This window comes from Sminthopsis crassicaudata, chromosome 1 (assembly GCF_048593235.1).
Source record: "Sminthopsis crassicaudata isolate SCR6 chromosome 1, ASM4859323v1, whole genome shotgun sequence".
Lineage (NCBI taxonomy): Eukaryota > Metazoa > Chordata > Mammalia > Dasyuromorphia > Dasyuridae > Sminthopsis > Sminthopsis crassicaudata.
Genome location: NC_133617.1, coordinates 757,212,477 through 757,230,449, shown reverse-complemented (window position 1 = coordinate 757,230,449; position 17,973 = coordinate 757,212,477). Strand labels below are relative to the sequence as shown.

General features: G+C 36.7%; 1 long non-coding RNA gene across 3 annotated transcripts in view; it reads left to right on the top strand.

The window, feature by feature from the left end:
• Positions 1–17,973, top strand: part of LOC141555990 (uncharacterized) — a 239,628-nt gene that overhangs the window by 67,042 nt on the left and 154,613 nt on the right. The window lies entirely within an intron of this gene.

The following is a 17,973-nucleotide window of genomic DNA, read 5'->3' as shown; positions in this document are numbered from 1 at the left end:
TCTAAATTGTACTGGAGAGGTAATGTTGTTTCACTCTTTACTTTTTTTGGGTTTTCCCCTCCCCAATTCATTTTGAGGGAGAATTTTTAAATTGCTTGGAGAGAAGTTTGCTGCCGGGCTGGGAAGGGTGTCTCCTGCCATTTTCCTGCCATTTTTACCTCAGGTGCTGCTATGTGGAATGAACCATGAAGTACTGAAGGCTTTCTAAATTGTACTGGACAGGTAATGTTGTTTCACTCTTTACTTGTTTTGGGTTTTCCCCTTCCCATTTCATTTGGTGAGGGTATTTTAAAATTGCTTGGAGAGAAGTTTGCTGCCAGTCTGGGAAGGGTGTCTCCTGCCGTTTTCCTGCCATTTTTACCTCAGGTGCTGGCTATGTGGAATGAACCATTAAAAGCTGAGGGCTTTCTAAATTGTACTGGGGGAGAGGTAATGTTGTTTTACTCTTTACCTTTTTTTCGTTTTCCCCTATGCAACTCATTTGGTGAGGGAATTTTTAAATAGCTTGGAGAGGAATTTGCTGCCAGTCTGGGAAGGGTGTCTCCTGCCTTTTCCTGCCATTTTTACCTCAGGTGCTGGCTATGTGGAATGAACCATGAAGTACTAAAGGCTTTCTAAATTGTACTGGAGAGGTAATGTTGTTTCACTCTTTACTTTTTTTGGGTTTTCCCCTTCTCAATTCATTTGGTGCGGGAATTTTTAAATTGCTTGGAGAGAAGTTTGCTGCCAGTCTGGGAAGGGTGTCTTCTGCTGTTTTCCCTCTATTTTTACCTCAGGTGCTGGCTATGTGGAATGAACCATTAAAAGCTGAGGGCTTTCTAAATTGTACTGGAGAGGTAATGTTGTTTCACTTTTTACTTGTTTTGGGATTTCCCCTCCCCAATTCATATTGAGAGAAAATTTTTAAATGGCTTGGAGAAAAGTTTGCTGCATGTCCGGGAGCATGTCTCCTGCCCTTTTCCTGCCATTTTTACCTCAGATGCTGGCTATGTGGTATGAACCATTAAAAGCTGAGGGTTTTCTAAATTGTACTGGAGATGTAATGTTGTTTCACTCTTTACTTTTTTTGGGTTTTCCCCTTCACAATTCATTTGGTGAGGGTATTTTAAAATTGCTTGGAGAGAAGTTTGCTGCCAGTCTGGGAAGGGTGTCTCCTGCAATTTTCCTGCCATTTTTACCTCAGGTGCTGGCTATGTGTAATGAACCATTAAAGCTGAGGGCTTTCTAAATTGTCTTGGGGGGTGGGGGGGGATGTTGTTTTACTCTTTACCTTTTTTGTGTTTTCCCCTATGCAACTCATTTGGTGAGGGTATTTTAAAATTGCTCGGAGAGAAGTTTCCTGCCAGTCTGGGAAGGGTGTCTCCTGCAGTTTTCCTGGCATTTTTACCTCAGGTGCTGGCTATGTGGAATGAACCATGAAGTACTGAAGGCTTTCTAAATTGTACTGGAGAGGTAATGTTGTTTCACTCTTTACTTTTTTTGGGTTTTCCCCTTCTCAATTCATTTGGTGCGGGAATTTTTAAATTGCTTGGAGAGAAGTTTGCTGCCAGTCTGGGAAGGGTGTCTTCTGCTGTTTTCCCTCTATTTTTACCTCAGGTGCTGGCTATGTGGAATGAACCATTAAAAGCTGAGGGCTTTCTAAATTGTACTGGAGAGGTAATGTTGTTTCACTCTTTACTTGTTTTGGGTTTTCCCCTCCCCAATTCATATTGAGAGAAAATTTTTAAATGGCTTGGAGAAAAGTTTGCTGCATGTCCGGGAGCATGTCTCCTGCCCTTTTCCTGCCATTTTTACCTCAGATGCTGGCTATGTGGTATGAACCATTAAAAGCTGAGGGTTTTCTAAATTGTACTGGAGAGGTAATGTTGTTTCACTCTTTACTTTTTTGGGTTTTCTGCTCCCCAATTCATTTTGAGGGAGAATTTTTAAATTCCTTGGAGAGAAATTTGCTGCCTGTCTGGGAAGGGTGTCTCCTGCCGTTTTCCTGCCATTTTTACCTCAGGTGCTGCCTATGTTGAATGAACCATTAAATGCTGAGGGCTTTCTAAATTGTACTGGAGAGGTAATGTTGTTTCACTCTTTACTTTTTCTGGGTTTTCCTCTCCCCAATTCATTTTGAGGGAGAATTTTTAAATTGCTTGGAGAGGAGTTTGCTGCCGGGCTGGGAAGGGTGTCTCCTGCCTTTTTCCCCCCGTCATTTTTACCTTATGTGCTGGCTATGTGGAATGAACCATTAAAAGCTGAGGGCTTTCTAAATTGTACTGGAGAGGTAATGTTCTTTCACTCTTGACTTTTTTGTTCCCCCCCCCCCCACCAATTCATATTCAGAGAGAATTTTTAAATTTCTTGGAGGGGAATTAACTGCAGGTCCAGAAAGGTGTCTCCTGCTGTTTTCCTGCCATTTTCCCCTCAAGTTCTGTCTTTGTTGAATGAACAATTAAAAGGTGAAGATTTCTAAATTGGTTTGGGGGAAATGTAGTTTCATTCTTTTATTTTATCCAGGCTTTCCCCTTTCCATTTCATTCCAATTCATAGAGAATTTGTCTATACCATCCCTACAGAATCTGCTGAAAAGTGGGTAAGTCTTTTTTCTTCTGCAGACCTCATAGTTCACCTTTATAAAATTAACTCATATGTGGTAGAGATGACTGAACCCAATTTCCAACCCAGTCTTATTAGAGATTTCTAATGTTGGCTATAACAATGTGGTTTCTTCTGTGCATCTTTACATTGAGTTTGTTGTTCACTGAAACCTTAGAGCAGAAAGGGACCCTGGGTATCATCTAGTTAAAAACTTCTTAAATTGTGTTTTGTAACTCCTAATGGGGTCAGGTAACTGAATGTGGGGGTTATGAAAAATTAATATTCCACCAGGTTTTAATTTTATAGGTAAAAACAAATCCATTCCTTTTGTATGCACATTTTCTTTTCCATAAATGATAAAATAAAAATATAGCAAATATATATATATTTATATTTTATACAAATATATAATTATTTACATAATACCTCAGTTATATAAATGTTTTTAATACATTACTTTATGATTTACTATTATCAACTATTTGATTTGGATATCTATTTTAGATACTTAAAAACCATGGGCCATCTAAAAATTCCTCAGAAAAAGGGCTGTGATTGGGGAAAGTTTAAGAAGTTCTGATTTAGTCTCCCATTCTCTTTTATAGATTGGAAGTTGCAATCTTGAGAAATTGGGTGGTTTTCCCAGGGGCTTACATTTGATTAGTGATATGAGTGGCATTTGAAGAATCTTTAATTTTACATTCTAGTCTCCAGTTCCATTTCAATGTATAATATGAAGGTTACATTTAAAAATATTAATTATTTTGCTTGCATATTCAGTTCCCAGTTTTCTTTCCCTCTCCCTCTCAACCCCACATTAGAAAAGGTCAACATTATATATATATATATATATATATATATATATATATATATATATATATATATATATATATATATGTGTATATATATATATATATTATACATATATGTGTGTATATATATGTATATATCAAACCATATAATAGATATTTCAATATATCGATATTTTTTTCTGCAGGTAGATAGCATTTTCCTTCAGAAGACCTTCACAGTTAATTGAAATTTGCGGTAACTCTGAAGAGCTTAGCCATTCATCTTTACTCTTCCACTAATTCTGCTGTACCCTAATATTCTCTTGGTTCAGCTCTTCCCTCAGCATTAGTTCATGTAAGTTTTTCATATTTTTAAAAATCAATTTATTCATTATTTTTAAAGCAAAATGATATTCCACTATATTCATATTTTATAAATTAATCACCTGTAGCCATATGGATTAGCACTCTTCAGTTTGTCACTCTTTGCCACCACAAAATGAGCTTCTATAACTATTTTTGTGTATATAAAAAGTCTTTTTCTTTCTTAAAAAAAAAAAAATCTCTCTGGGTTTTGGACACTTCCTTCAAGGGTAGGCTGAAAGCTCCTGAAGCCCCTCCCTTTGCTTTTGTTGCCCCCTGTCCTGCTCCTGGCTTCCTGGCTTGTGCTTGATGTAGTCAACTATTGGTTGCCTTGGCTAGGAGGAGGGAATTTCTGGTGTAGGAGTTTGCATTGCCCTGTATTGTACTGGTCTCTCATGCCAATGAAGCAGACTTCACCTGAGGATTTTCTAAATTATCTTGGGGGTCAATGTTGTTTCACTCTTTACTTTTATTGGGTTTCCTCTCTCCAATTTATTTTGGGAGAGAATTTTTTTCATTGCTTGGCAGCACAAAATGAGTTGCTGCAACTATTGTTGTATATATAGGTCTTTTTCTTTCTTAAAAAAAAATCTATCTGGTGTTTGGACAGTGCCATCAAGGAAAGGCTGAGAGATCCTGAAGCCCCAGTCCTCCTGCTTCTGTTACCCAAAGAACTGCTGCAGGTTTGTGCTGGATGTGGTCACCTATTGGCTGCCTTGCTTAGGGAGGGCGGGCTTTCCTTTGCAGGAGCCTGGATTGTTTAGGATTCTTCTCGTCCCTCATTCCAATGAAGTAGACTTTACCTGAGGATTCTCTAAATTATCTTGGGGGTCAATGTTGTTGCATGCTTTACTTTTATTGGGTTTCCCCTCCTCAAATCATTTTGGGACAGAATTTTTAAATTGCTTGGAGGGAATTTAATTCCATGTTTTGGAAGGGTGTCACCTGCTTTTCCCCCCTGCCATTTTCCCCTGAGACTCTGGGTTTCCTTACTAAACCATTAAAATCCCAGAAAGAATTGGCTGAAACATGGATAAGTCTTTTATCCTCAGTAGACCACATATTGTAACTTTCTAATGTCTGAACCCAAGTTCCAACCCTCTCTTTCTAGAAATTATTAATGTTACATGTAATAACTTGGTTTGTTCTGTGCAGCATTACATTGAGCTTGCAGTTCACTGAAAGCCTTAGCAGAAAGGGATCCCGAGTGTCATCTAGTTGAAAGCTTCTTAAACTGCAGGTTGTAACCCCTAATGGGGTCATGTAACTGGATATAGGGGTCAGGAAAAACTAATATTCCACCAGTATTTAATTCTGTAGGTAAAAAATAAAAAATCCATCTCATGTGTATGAACATTTCCTTTTTCACAAATGACATAATTATACACACACACACACACACACACACACACACACATACATATATATTTATGATATATAGGTCTTTTTCTTTCTCTTAAAAAAAATCTCTCTGGTGTTTGGACACTCCCATCCAGGGTAGGCTGAAAGTTCCTGAAGCCCCCCTCCTCCTGCATTTCTTTACCATCAGGCCGGTTTTGTGTTTGTGCCCTATAGCTCTATGGAAATAACTGTCTCTGTGCAAGTAAATGTACTGTTGTGCAAATAAGTGTACCTCTGTGCAAATAACCACCTCTGTGCAGATAATTATATCTATCGAAATAATGATCCAAAAAAGTGTATATCTCTGCAAATAAGTGTACCTGTGTGCAAATAACTACCTCTGCAAATCATGGTAACTGTCCAAATAAATGTACCTCTGTACATATAACTGACACTGTGTAAATAATTATACATGAATGTAAATAACATCTGTGGAAATATAGCTTTTTAAAAATGAATGTATCTGTGCTAAAATACATGTACCTATGTGGAAAAAGGTGTCATTCTGTGTAAATGATTCTACCTCAGTGAAAATAATTATCTCCCTGCAAATAACGGTACCTCCCTGCAAATAACGGTACCTCCCTGCAAATAACGGTACCTCCCTGCAAATAACGGTACCTCCCTGCAAATAACGGTACCTCCCTGCAAATAACGGTACCTCCCTGCAAATAACGGTACCTCCCTGCAAATAACGGTACCTCTGTGTAATAATTGTACTTCTATATGATACATGTACCTCAGCGTAAATAACAGTATCTCTGTGCAAATAACTACCTCAATGCAAATAATTATACTTTTATGGAAATAACTAATTCTGTGCAAATAGGTGTACCTGTGAATAAATAAGTTCACCTCTATGCAAATACTTGCACATCAGTGTAAATAAGTGTACCTCTGTTCAAATAAGTTTGGCTCTGTGCAAATAACTCCCTCTGGCAAATAAGGCTACCTCTGTCCATATAATTATACCTGTATGGAAATATCTACCTCTGTGTAAAGATGTGTACCTCTTTACAAATAACTACCTCTGTTATTTCCATGGAGGTATAATTATCTACACAATCTCTGCAAATAAGTGTACCTCTGTGCAAATATCTCCACCTGTTCAAATAAGGGTACCTCTTTTGAAACAAATGTACACTTGTACAAATTACCACTGTGCAAACAATTAGACATGTATGTAAATAACTACCTCTGTGGACATAAATATAGCTCTGTACAAATAAGTGTACCTCTGTGGGGAAATGTGTACGTCTGAGAAAATAACTATACCTCTATGGAAATAACTACCTCTGAGAAAATAATTGTACCTCATTACAAATAACTCTACCTCCCTGCAAATAACCATACCTCTGTACAGATCAGTTTACCTCTGTGTAAAGAGTTGGACCTCTTTGCAAATAAATGTGCCTCTGTGTCAATAATTATACTTCTGTTCATATAACTACCTCTGTGCAAATAATTGTTACTGTATGAAAATAACTACTTTTGTGCAAATAAGTGTACATCTGTGTAAAAAAGTGTAGCTCTGTGCAAATAACTATACCTCTATGGAACTGACTACATTTGTGCAAATAAGTGTACCTCTGTGTAAATAGTTGTACCTCTTTGCAAATAATTTTAACTTTATGGATCTATCTGTGTGCAATTAATTGTAGCACTGTGGAAATAATGTATACTTATATGATCTATAAATATAAATACAGATGATTATATATATATATATATATATATATAAATTAGTTTATAGGATATATATGTGATATAAATATATAAATATGTTTTAAATACATTTTATGATTATCAGTAAATACTTGATTTAGATATCTATTTTAGACAATTTTATAGCTTGGTTCATGGAAAAATTCCTCAGCAAAAAGGGCTGTGAGAGGGAAAAGTTTAAGAAGCTTTGATTTAGTCTACCATTCTATTTTATAGATGGAAGTTGTAATCTTGAGAAAATGGGTGGTTTAGGGTTAGTTGTTAAGGTACCCTTATTTGCACAGATGTAGTTATTGCACAGAGGTACACTTATTTGCATGGAGATCTTTATGTCCATGCAGGTAAAATTATCTGCACAGAGGTAGTTATTTGTAAAGAGGTACATATATTTACACAGAGGTAGTTATTTCCATACTGGTATAATTATTTGCACAGAGATACTTATTTACACAGAGGCACACTTATTTCTCAAAGGTAGATATTTGCCCAGATGTACACTTATTTGAACAGATGTGCAAGTATTTGCACAGAGGTATACTGATTTAAACACAGGCACATGTATCTGCACAAAGGGGTCTAAACACAATATTAACCCTAAACCCCAACCCTAAACACCCAAAACAAATTAATGCAAATGTTGTATATATAGTTTTTTCTTTCTTTTAAATAAAAAAAATCTCTCTGGTGTTTGGACACTTTCATCAAGGGAAGGCTGAGAGATCCTGAAGCCTCCCTTCTTCCTACTTCTGTTACCCAAAGAACTGTTGCAGGTTTGTGCTGGATGTGGTCACCTATTGGGTGCCTTGGTTAGGGAGGGCGGGATTTCCGTTGCAGGAGCCTGGATGGTTTAGGATTCTTCTGGTCCCTCATTCCAATGAAGCAGACTTTACCTGAGGATTCTCTAAATTATTTTGGGGGTCAATGTTTTTTCATGCTTTACTTTTATTGGGTTTCCCCTCCCCAATTCATTTTGGGACAGAATTTTTAAATTGCTTGGAGGGAATTTTATTCCAGGTTTTGGAAGGGTGTCACCTGCTTTTTCTCCCTGCCATTTCCCCCTGAGATTCTGGATTTCTTTAATGAACAATTAAAATCCCAGAAACACAACTGCTAAAATCAGAAGTGTCTTTGCCAATAGCCTAGAGTGAGCCCTTTATTTCAGTGAAGCCATAAATGCAAAGAAAGGTGAATTTTTTGCCTGAGGTCTCACAGGTAATTAGCCGCAGTGCTGTGTCAGGCAACCCTGGAGAACTCTTCTACAGCAGCAGTAAAGAATTGGCTGAAAAGTGGGTAAGTCATTTATCCTCAGTAGACCACATATTGCAACTTTCTAATGTCTGAACCCAAGTTCCAACCCTCTCTTTCTAGAAATTATTAATGTTACATGTAATAACTTGGTTTGTTCTGTGCAGCATTACATTGAGCTTGCAGTTCACTGAAACCCCTTAGCAGAAAGGGATCCCGAGTGTTATCTAATCCAAAGCTTCTTAAACTGCAGTTTGTAGCATTTAATGGGGTCAGGTAACTGGATATATAGGGGTCATGAAAAATTAATATTCCACCAGTATTTAATTCTGTAGGTAAAAAATAAAAAATCCATCTCATGTGTATGAACATTTCCTTTTTCACAAATGACATAATTTAATACACACACACACACACACACACACACTCACACACACACATATATTTATGATATATAGGTCTTTTTCTTTCTCTTAAAAAAATCTCTCTGGTGTTTGGACACTCCCATCCAGGGTAGGCTGAAAGTTCCTGAAGCCCCCCTCCTCCTGCATTTCTTTGCCCACAGGCCGGTTGTGTGTTTGTGCCTCTGTGAAAGTAACTATACCTCTATGGAAATAACTGCCTCTGTGCAAGTAAATGTACTGTTGTGCAAATAAGCGTACCTCTGTGCAAATAACCACCTCTGTGCAGATAATTATATCTATATCGAAATAATGATCCCTGTGCAAAAAAGTGTATATCTCTGCAAATAAGTGTATCTCTCTGCAAATAAGTGTACCTGTGTGCAAGTAACTACCTCTGCAAATCATGGTAACTCTGTCCAAATAAATGTACCTCTGTACATATAACTGACACTGTGTAAATAATTATACATGAATGTAAATAACATCTGTGGAAATATAGCTTTTTAAAAATAAATGTATCTGTGCTAAAATACATGTACCTATGTGGAAAAAGGTGTCATTCTGTGTAAATGATTCTACCTCAGTGAAAATAACTATCTCCCTGCAAATAACGGTACCTCTGTGTAATAAGTGTACCTCTGTGTAATAATTGTACTTCTATATGATACATGTACCTCAGCGTAAATAACAGTATCTCTGTGCAAATAACTACCTCAATGCAAATAATTATACTTTCATGGAAATAACTAATTCTGTGCAAATAGGTGTACTTGTGAATAAATAAGTTCACCTCTATGCAAATACTTGCACATCTGTGTAAATAAGTGTACCTCTGTTCAAATAAGTTTGGCTCTGTGCAAATAACTCCCTCTGGCAAATAAGGCTACCTCTGTCCATATAATTATACCTGTATGGAAATATCTACCTCTGTGTAAAGATGTGTACCTCTTTACAAATAACTACCTCTGTTATTTCCATGGAGGTATAATTATCTACACAATCTCTGCAAATAAGTGTACCTCTGTGCAAATATCTCCACCTGTTCAAATAAGGGTACCTCTTTTGAAACAAATGTACACTTGTACAAATTACCACTGTGCAAACAATTAGACATGTATGTAAATAACTACCTCTGTGGACATAAATATAGCTCTGTACAAATAAGTGTACCTCTGTGGGGAAATGTGTACCTCTGAGAAAATAACTATACCTCTATGGAAATAACTACCTCTGAGAAAATAATTGTACCTCATTACAAATAACTCTACCTCCCTGCAAATAACCATACCTCTGTACAGATCAGTTTACCTCTGTGTAAAGAGTTGGACCTCTTTGCAAATAAATGTGCCTCTGTGTCAATAATTATACTTCTGTTCATATAACTACCTCTGTGCAAATAATTGTTACTGTATGAAAATAACTACTTTTGTGCAAATAAGTGTACATCTGTGTAAAAAAGTGTAGCTCTGTGCAAATAACTATACCTCTATGGAACTGACTACATTTGTGCAAATAAGTGTACCTCTGTGTAAATAGTTGTACCTCTTTGCAAATAATTTTAACTTTATGGATCTATCTGTGTGCAATTAATTGTAGCACTGTGGAAATAATGTATACTTATATGATCTATAAATATAAATACAGATGATTATATATATATATATATATATATATATATATATATATATATATATAAATTAGTTTATAGGATATATATGTGATATAAATATATAAATATGTTTTAAATACATTTTAAGATTATCAGTAAATACTTGATTTAGATATCTATTTTAGACAATTTTATAGCTTGGTTCATGGAAAAATTCCTCAGCAAAAAGGGCTGTGAGAGGGAAAAGTTTAAGAAGCTTTGATTTAGTCTACCATTCAATTTTATAGATGGAAGTTATAATCTTGAGAAAATGGGTGGTTTAGGGTTAGTTGTTAAGGTACCCTTATTTGCACAGATGTAGTTATTGCACGGAGGTACACTTATTTGCATGGAGATCTTTACGTCCATGCAGGTAAAATTATCTGCACAGAGGTAGTTATTTGTAAAGAGGTACATATATTTACACAGAGGTAGTTATTTCCATACTGGTATAATTATTTGCACAGAGATACACTTATTTACACAGAGGCACACTTATTTCTCAAAGGTAGATATTTGCCCAGATGTACACTTATTTGAACAGATGTGCAAGTATTTGCACAGAGGTATACTGATTTAAACACAGGCACATGTATCTGCACAAAGGGGTCCAAACACAATATTAACCCTAAACCCCAACCCTAAACACTCAAAACGAATTAATGCAAATATGGTATATATATAGTTCTTTTTCTTTCTTTTAAATAAAAAAATCTCTCTGGCGTTTGGACCTTTTCATCAAGGGAAGCCTGAGAGATCCTGAAGCCCCCCTTCCTCCTGCTTCTGTTACCAATAGGACTGCTGCAGTTTTGTGCTGGATGTGTTCATGTATTGGCTGCCTTGGTTAAGGAGTGCAGGATTTCAGTTGTGGGAATCAGGATTGCTCAGGATTGTTCTGGTCCCTCATTCCAGTGAAGCAGACTTTACATGAGGATTTTCTAAATTAATTTGGGGGTCAATGTTTTTTCATTCTTTACTTTTATTGGGTTTCTCCTCTCCAATTCATTTTGGGAGAGAATTTTTTTCATTGCTTGGAGGGAATTTTGCTGCAGGTCTTGGGAGGGTGTCACCTTCCTTCCCCTTTATCCTTCCATTTCTCCCTCAGATTCTGGGTTTGTTTAATGAAGCATTAAAATCCCAGAAGCTGGAATGCTAACACCAAAGATATCTCTCCCCATAGCCTGGAATGAGCTCTTTATTTCACTGAGGACATTGATGCAAAGAAATGTGAATTTTTTGCCTGAGATCTTACACCTATTTAACATCACTTTTGGGGCAGGCAAGCCTGGAGAACTTTTCTACAGCAGCAGTAAAGAATTTGCTGAAAAGTGGGTAAGTCTTTTATCCTCAGTAGACCACATATTGCAGCTTTGTAAAATCAACCGCCATGTGGTAGAGATGACTGAACCCAGATTCCAACCCTCTCCTTGTAGGAATTCTTAATGTTGGATGTAACAACTTGATTTCTTCTGTGCAGCATTACATTGAGTTTGCAGTTCACTGACAGCACTTAGCAGAAAGGGACCCTGGGAGTCATCTAGTACAAAGCTTCTTAAATTGCAGGTTGTAACCCCTCATGGGGTCAGGTAACTGAACATAGGGGTCAGTAAAATTAATATTCTGCCTGTAATTAATTTTGTAGATAAAAAGAAATTCATCTCATCTGTATGAACATTTTCTTTTTCAAGAATGGTAAAATTATAAATATAGGACATATATGTGATCAACAATATATAAATTTGTTTTTAAGTACTTTATTTTAAGATTTTCAATCATCCAATACTTGATTTGGATATCTATTTTAGATCCTTTTTGTACCTTAGGTCATGGAAAAATTCCTCAGCAAGAAGGGCTGTGAGAAGGAAAAGTTTAAGAACCTTTGATTTAGTCTACCATTCTATTTTATAGATGGAAGTAGTGGCCTTGAGAAATTGGGTGGTTTTCCCGAGGGCTTACATGGTGTTAGTGGTATGACTGGCCTTTGAAGGAAAAATCTTTCATTTCACATTCCAGTCTACGATTCCATTTCCAGTATAAGGTGGAAGTTACAACTTTAAAGGATATTGATTATTTCCTTGCATTTTCACTTCCCAGTTGTCTCACCTTGTCTCTTTCAACCCCACATTAGAAAATGTTTAAGGTTTAAATATATGTGAAACCATACAATATATACTTCCATATATCAATGTTTTTCTCTGCAGGTAGATAGCATTTTCCTTCAGAAGACCTTCACTCTTAATTAAAATTTCCTGTAAGTCCAAGGAACTTAGCCATTCATATTTACTCTTTCACTAATTTTGGTGTAGCTGTATATATTCCCTTGGTTCTGCTCTTCAGTCAGCATGAGTTCCTGTAAGTTTACCATATTTGAAAAAAAATAACTTGTTCATTATTTGTTTAGATACAGTGATATTTCATTACATTCATATTCCACAACTTAATCACATCCTCCCAGGTGGCAGCTCTTTGCCACCATAAAATGAGTTGCTGTAACTATTGCTGCATATATAGATCTTTTTCTTTCTTTTAAAGAAAAAAATCTCCCTGTTGCTTGGACACTCCCATCAAGGGAAGGCTGAGAGATCCTGAAGCCCCTGTCCTCCTGCTTCTGTTACCCAAAGGACTGCTGCAGGTTTGTGCTGGATGTGGTCACCTATTGGCTTCCTTGGTTAGGGAGGGCTGGATTTCCTTTGCAGGAGCCTGGATTCTTCAGGGTTCTTCTGGTCCTATATTCCAATGAAGCAGACTTTACCTGAGGATTTTCTAAATTATCTTGGGGGTCAATGTTGTTGCATGCTTTACTTTTATTGGGTTTCCCCTCCCCAATTCATTTTGGGAGAGAATTTTTAAATTGCTTGGAGGGCATTTTGCTGCAGATCTATGGAGGATGTCACTTGCCTTTTTCCCCTGCCATTTTCCCCTCAGACTCTGGGTTTCTTTAATGAACCATTAAAATCCCTGAAGCACGAATGCTAAAACCAGAAGTGTCTTTACCAATATCCTAGAGTGAACCCTTCATTTCAGTGAGGACATGAATGCAAAGAAATGTGAATTTGTTTCCTGAAGTCTCACAGCTAATTAGCAACAGTGCTGTGGCAGGCAACCCTGGAGAACTCTTCTACAGCAGCAGTAAAGAATTTGCTGAAAAGGGGGTAAGTCTTTTATCCCCAGTAGACCACATATTGCAACTTTATAATGTCTGAACTCAACTTCCAAAACTCTCCTTCTAGTAATTCTTAATGTTAGATGTAACAACTTGGTCTGTTCTGTGCAGTGTTCAGTATTCACTGAAACCCCTCAGCAGAAAGGGACCCTGGGAATCACCTAGTCCAAAGGGTCTTGAACTATGGCTTTTAACTCCTCATGGTGTTAGGTAACTGAATATATATGGTTTAGGAAAATTAATATTCCACTAGTATTTAATTCTGTAAGTAAAAATAAATCCATCTCCCATGTACGAACATTTTGTTTTCCATAAATGATAGAATTATAAATATAGCAAATATATATACATGTTTATATGATGTATAAATAGATATGTATATTTATTTATAGGATATATATGTGATAAAACATATAAATATGTTTTTTAAACACATTATTTTATGATTTACTGTCAACAAATACTTGACTTGCATATCAATTTTAAATTCTTTTATACCTTGGGTCATGGAAAAATTCCTTAGCAAGAAGGGCTATGAGAGGGAAAAGTTCGAGAAGCTTTGATTTCATCTACCATTCTATTTGATAGATGGAAGTTGTGATCTTGAGAATTTGGGTGGTTTTCCAAAGGGCTTACATGGGGTTAGTGCTATGACTTGACTTTGAAGGAAAAATCTCTCACTTCACATTCCAGTCCCCAGTTCCATTTCCAGTAGAACATGTAAGTTACAACGTTAAAGAATATTAATTATTTCCTTGCATTTTCAGTTCCCAGTTGTCTGCCCCTGTCTCTCCCAACCCCATAGTAGAAAATGTCAACATTTGTTAAATATATGTGAATCCATACAATATATACTTCCATATATCAGTTTTTTTCTCTGCTGCTAGTTATCATTTTCCTTCAGTAGACCTACACAGTTAATTGAAATTTCCTGTAAGTCCAAAGAACTTAGCCATTGATATTTACTCTTCCATTGATTTTGGTGTAGCCGTATATATTCCCTTGGTTCTGCTCGTCACTCAGCATGAGTTCCTGTAATTTTCTAAATTTTAAAAAATTAACCTGTTCATTATTTGTTCAGGCCCAATGCTATTCCATTATATTCCTATTCCACAACTTAATCACACCTAGCCCAATGGATGCGATCCCCTCAGATGGCAGCTCTTTGACACCACAAAATGAGTTGCTACAACTATTGTTGTATATAAAGGTCTTTTTCTTTCTTTTTTAAAAAATCTATCTGGTTTTTGGACAGTCCCATCAAGGGAAGGGTGAGAGATCCTGAAGCCCCCTTCTTCCTGCTTCTGTTACCCAAAGGACCGCTTCAGGTTTGTGCTGGATGTGGTCACCTATTGGCTGCCTTGGTTAGAGAGGGCAGGATTTCTGTTGCAGGCACCTGGATTGTTTAGGATTCTTCTGGTCTCTCCTTCCAGTGAAGTAGACTTTATCTGAGGATTTTCTAAATTATTGTGGGGGGTCAATTTTTTTTCACTCTTTACATTTATTGGGTTTCCCCACCCCAATTCATTTTGGGAGAGAATTTTTTTATTGCTTGAAGGGTATTTTGCTGGAGGTCTTTGGAGGGTGTCACCTTGCTTCCCCTCCTCCCCCTCTTCACCCCCCCAGCCCTGCCATTTTCCCCTCAGACTCTCGGTTTGTTTAATGAACCATTAAAATCCCAGAAGCACAAGTGCTTAAACCAGAAGTGTCTTTACCAATAGCCTAGAGTGAGCCCTTCATTTCAGTGAAGCCATAAATGCAAAGAAAGGTGATTTTTTTGCCTGAGGTCTCACAGGTAATTAGCAGCAGTGCTGTGACAGGCAACCCTGGAGAACTCTTCTACAGCAGCAGTAAAGAATTTGCTGAAAAGTGGTTAAGTCTTTTATCCTCAGTAGACCACATATTGTAACTTTCTAATGTCTGAACCCAAGTTCCAACCCTCTCCTTCTGGAAATTCTTAATGTTAGATGTAACAACTTGGTTTGTTCTGTGCTGCATTATATTGAGTATACAGTGCACTGAAACCCCTTAGCAGAAAGGGATCCCGAGTGTCATCTAGTGGAAAGCTTCTTAAACTGCAGGTTGTAACCCCTAATGGGGTCAGGTAACTGGATGTAGGGGTCATGAAAAATTAATATTCCAACAGTATTTAATTCTATAGGTAAAAATAATCTGTCTCATGTGTATGAACATTCCATTTTTCATAAATGATAAAATTATATGTATGATGTATAGGTCTTTTTCTCATTTTTTAAAAAAATCACTCTGGTGTTAGGACACTCTCATCTATAGTAGGCTGAGAGCTCCTGAAGCCCTCCTCCTTCTGCTTTTTTTACCCTAAGTCCTGGTGTGAGTCTGTGCGGGATGAGGTCAACTATTGGCCGACTCGTTCAGAGAGGGAGGAACTTCTGGTATAGGAGTCTGGATTGTTCTGGTCCCTCATTGCAATGAAGAAGTTTGTACCTGAGGGCTTTCTAAATTGTCTTGGGCTGCAATGTTGTTTCACTCTTCTCTTTTATTTGCTTTTTCACTCTTCAATTCATTTTGAGAATTTTTAAAATTGTTTGGGGGAACATTTGCTGCAAGTCAGGGGATGGTGTTGCCTGCCTTTCATTAGTGTATCTCAGTGCCCATAATTACATCTGTGCAAATAAGGGTATGTGTGTTCATAGAAATGTACCCCTGTACAAATAACTACCACTGTGTGAGTAATTATATATGTATGTAAATAACAACATCTGTGGAAACATAGCTTGGTATAAATAAGTGTCCTTCAGTGGAAATAAGTGTATCTCTCTGCAAATAAGTGTACCTCTGTGGAAATAACTACATCTGTGCAAATAAGGTTACCTCTGTGGAAATAAATGTACACTTGTACAAATTACCAATGTGCAAACAAGTTTATATGTATATTAATAATTGCCTTTGTGGACATAAATATAGCTCTGTACAAATAAGTGTACCTCTGCAGAAAAACTTGTACCTTTGTGAAAGTAACTATGCCTCTATGGAAATAACTACATCTGTGCAAATATTTTTACCTCAGGACAAATAACTCTACCTCTCTGCAAATAACCGTACCTCTGTACAGATCAGTTTAACTCTTTGCAAATAAATATACCTCTGTGTAAATAAGTGTCCGCTGTATAAATAGTAGAATCACTTTGCAAATAAATGTGCCTCTGTCAATAATTATACCTCTGTGCAAATAACTGTGTGCAAATAATTGTTACTGTATGAAAATAACTACTTTTGTGCAAATAAGTGTATCTCTGTGTAACAAAGTGTACCTCTGTGCAAATAACTATACCTCTATGGAAATAACTGCCTCTGTGCAAGTAAGTATACTCCTTTGGAAATAAGTGTACATCTGTGCAAATAATTACCTCTGTGTAGATAATTATACCTGCATGGAAATAATGATCCCTCTGCAAAAAAAGTGTTCTTCTTTGCAAATAAGTGTACCTCTGTGCATATAAGTGTACCTATCTGCAAATAAATGTATCTCCCTGCAATAAATGATGAAGGGCATCTCACTGCAAATAAGGATACCTCTGTTCAAAAAGGGTACCTCTGTTCAAATTACTTCCACTGTGTAACACCTGTGGAAAAAAAGTATAGCTCTGAACAAATAAGTGTCTGTTAAAATACATATACCTCTCTGTAATAACTGAACCTCTGTGTAAATAACAGTACCTCTGTGCAAATACTTACACATCTGTGTAAATAAGCATACCTCTGTGCAAATAATTATACCTGAATGGATATACCTACTTCTGTGTAAAGATGTGTTCCTCTTTACAAATAACTATCTCTGTGCAGATAATTATACCTGAATGGAAATAACGTCTCTGTGCAAAAAGTATACTTCTATGCAAATAAGTGTATCTCTCGGCAAATAAGTATACCTCTGTGCAAATAAGGTTACCTCTGTTGAATTAAATGTACACTTGTACAAATTACCACTCTGCAAACAATTATATATGTATGTAAATAACTACCTCTGTGGACATAAATATAGTTCTGTACAAATAAGTGTACCTCTGCGGAAAAACGTGTTCCTCTGTGAAAGTAACTATGCCTCTATGGAAATAACTACCTCTGTGCAAATATTTACCTCAGGACAAATAACTCTACCTCTCAGCAAATAACCGGACCTCTGTACAGATCAGTTTATCTCTTTACAAATAAATGTACCTATGGGTAAATAGGTGTCCCTCTGTGTAAATACTAGTACCACTTTACAAATTAATGTGTCTCTGTGTCAATAATTATAGCTCTGTGCAAATAACTACCTGTGTGCAAATAATTGTTATTGTATGAAAATAACTAGGTGTGTGCAAATAAGTGTACTTCTGTGCAAATAACTATACCTCTATGAAATAACTGCCTCTGTGCAAGTAAGTATACCCCTGTGGAAATAAGTGTACATCTGTGCAAATAATTACCTCTGTTCAGATAATTTTTACCTGCATGGAAATAACGATCCCTCTGCTAAAAAGTGTTCCTTGTTGCAAATAAGTGTGCCTCTGTGCAAATAAGTGTCCTTCTTTGCATATAAGTGTACCTATCTGCAAATAAGGGCATCTCTTTTCAAATAAGGGTACCTCTGTTCAAAGTACTTCCAACCTGTAACACCTGTGGAAAAAA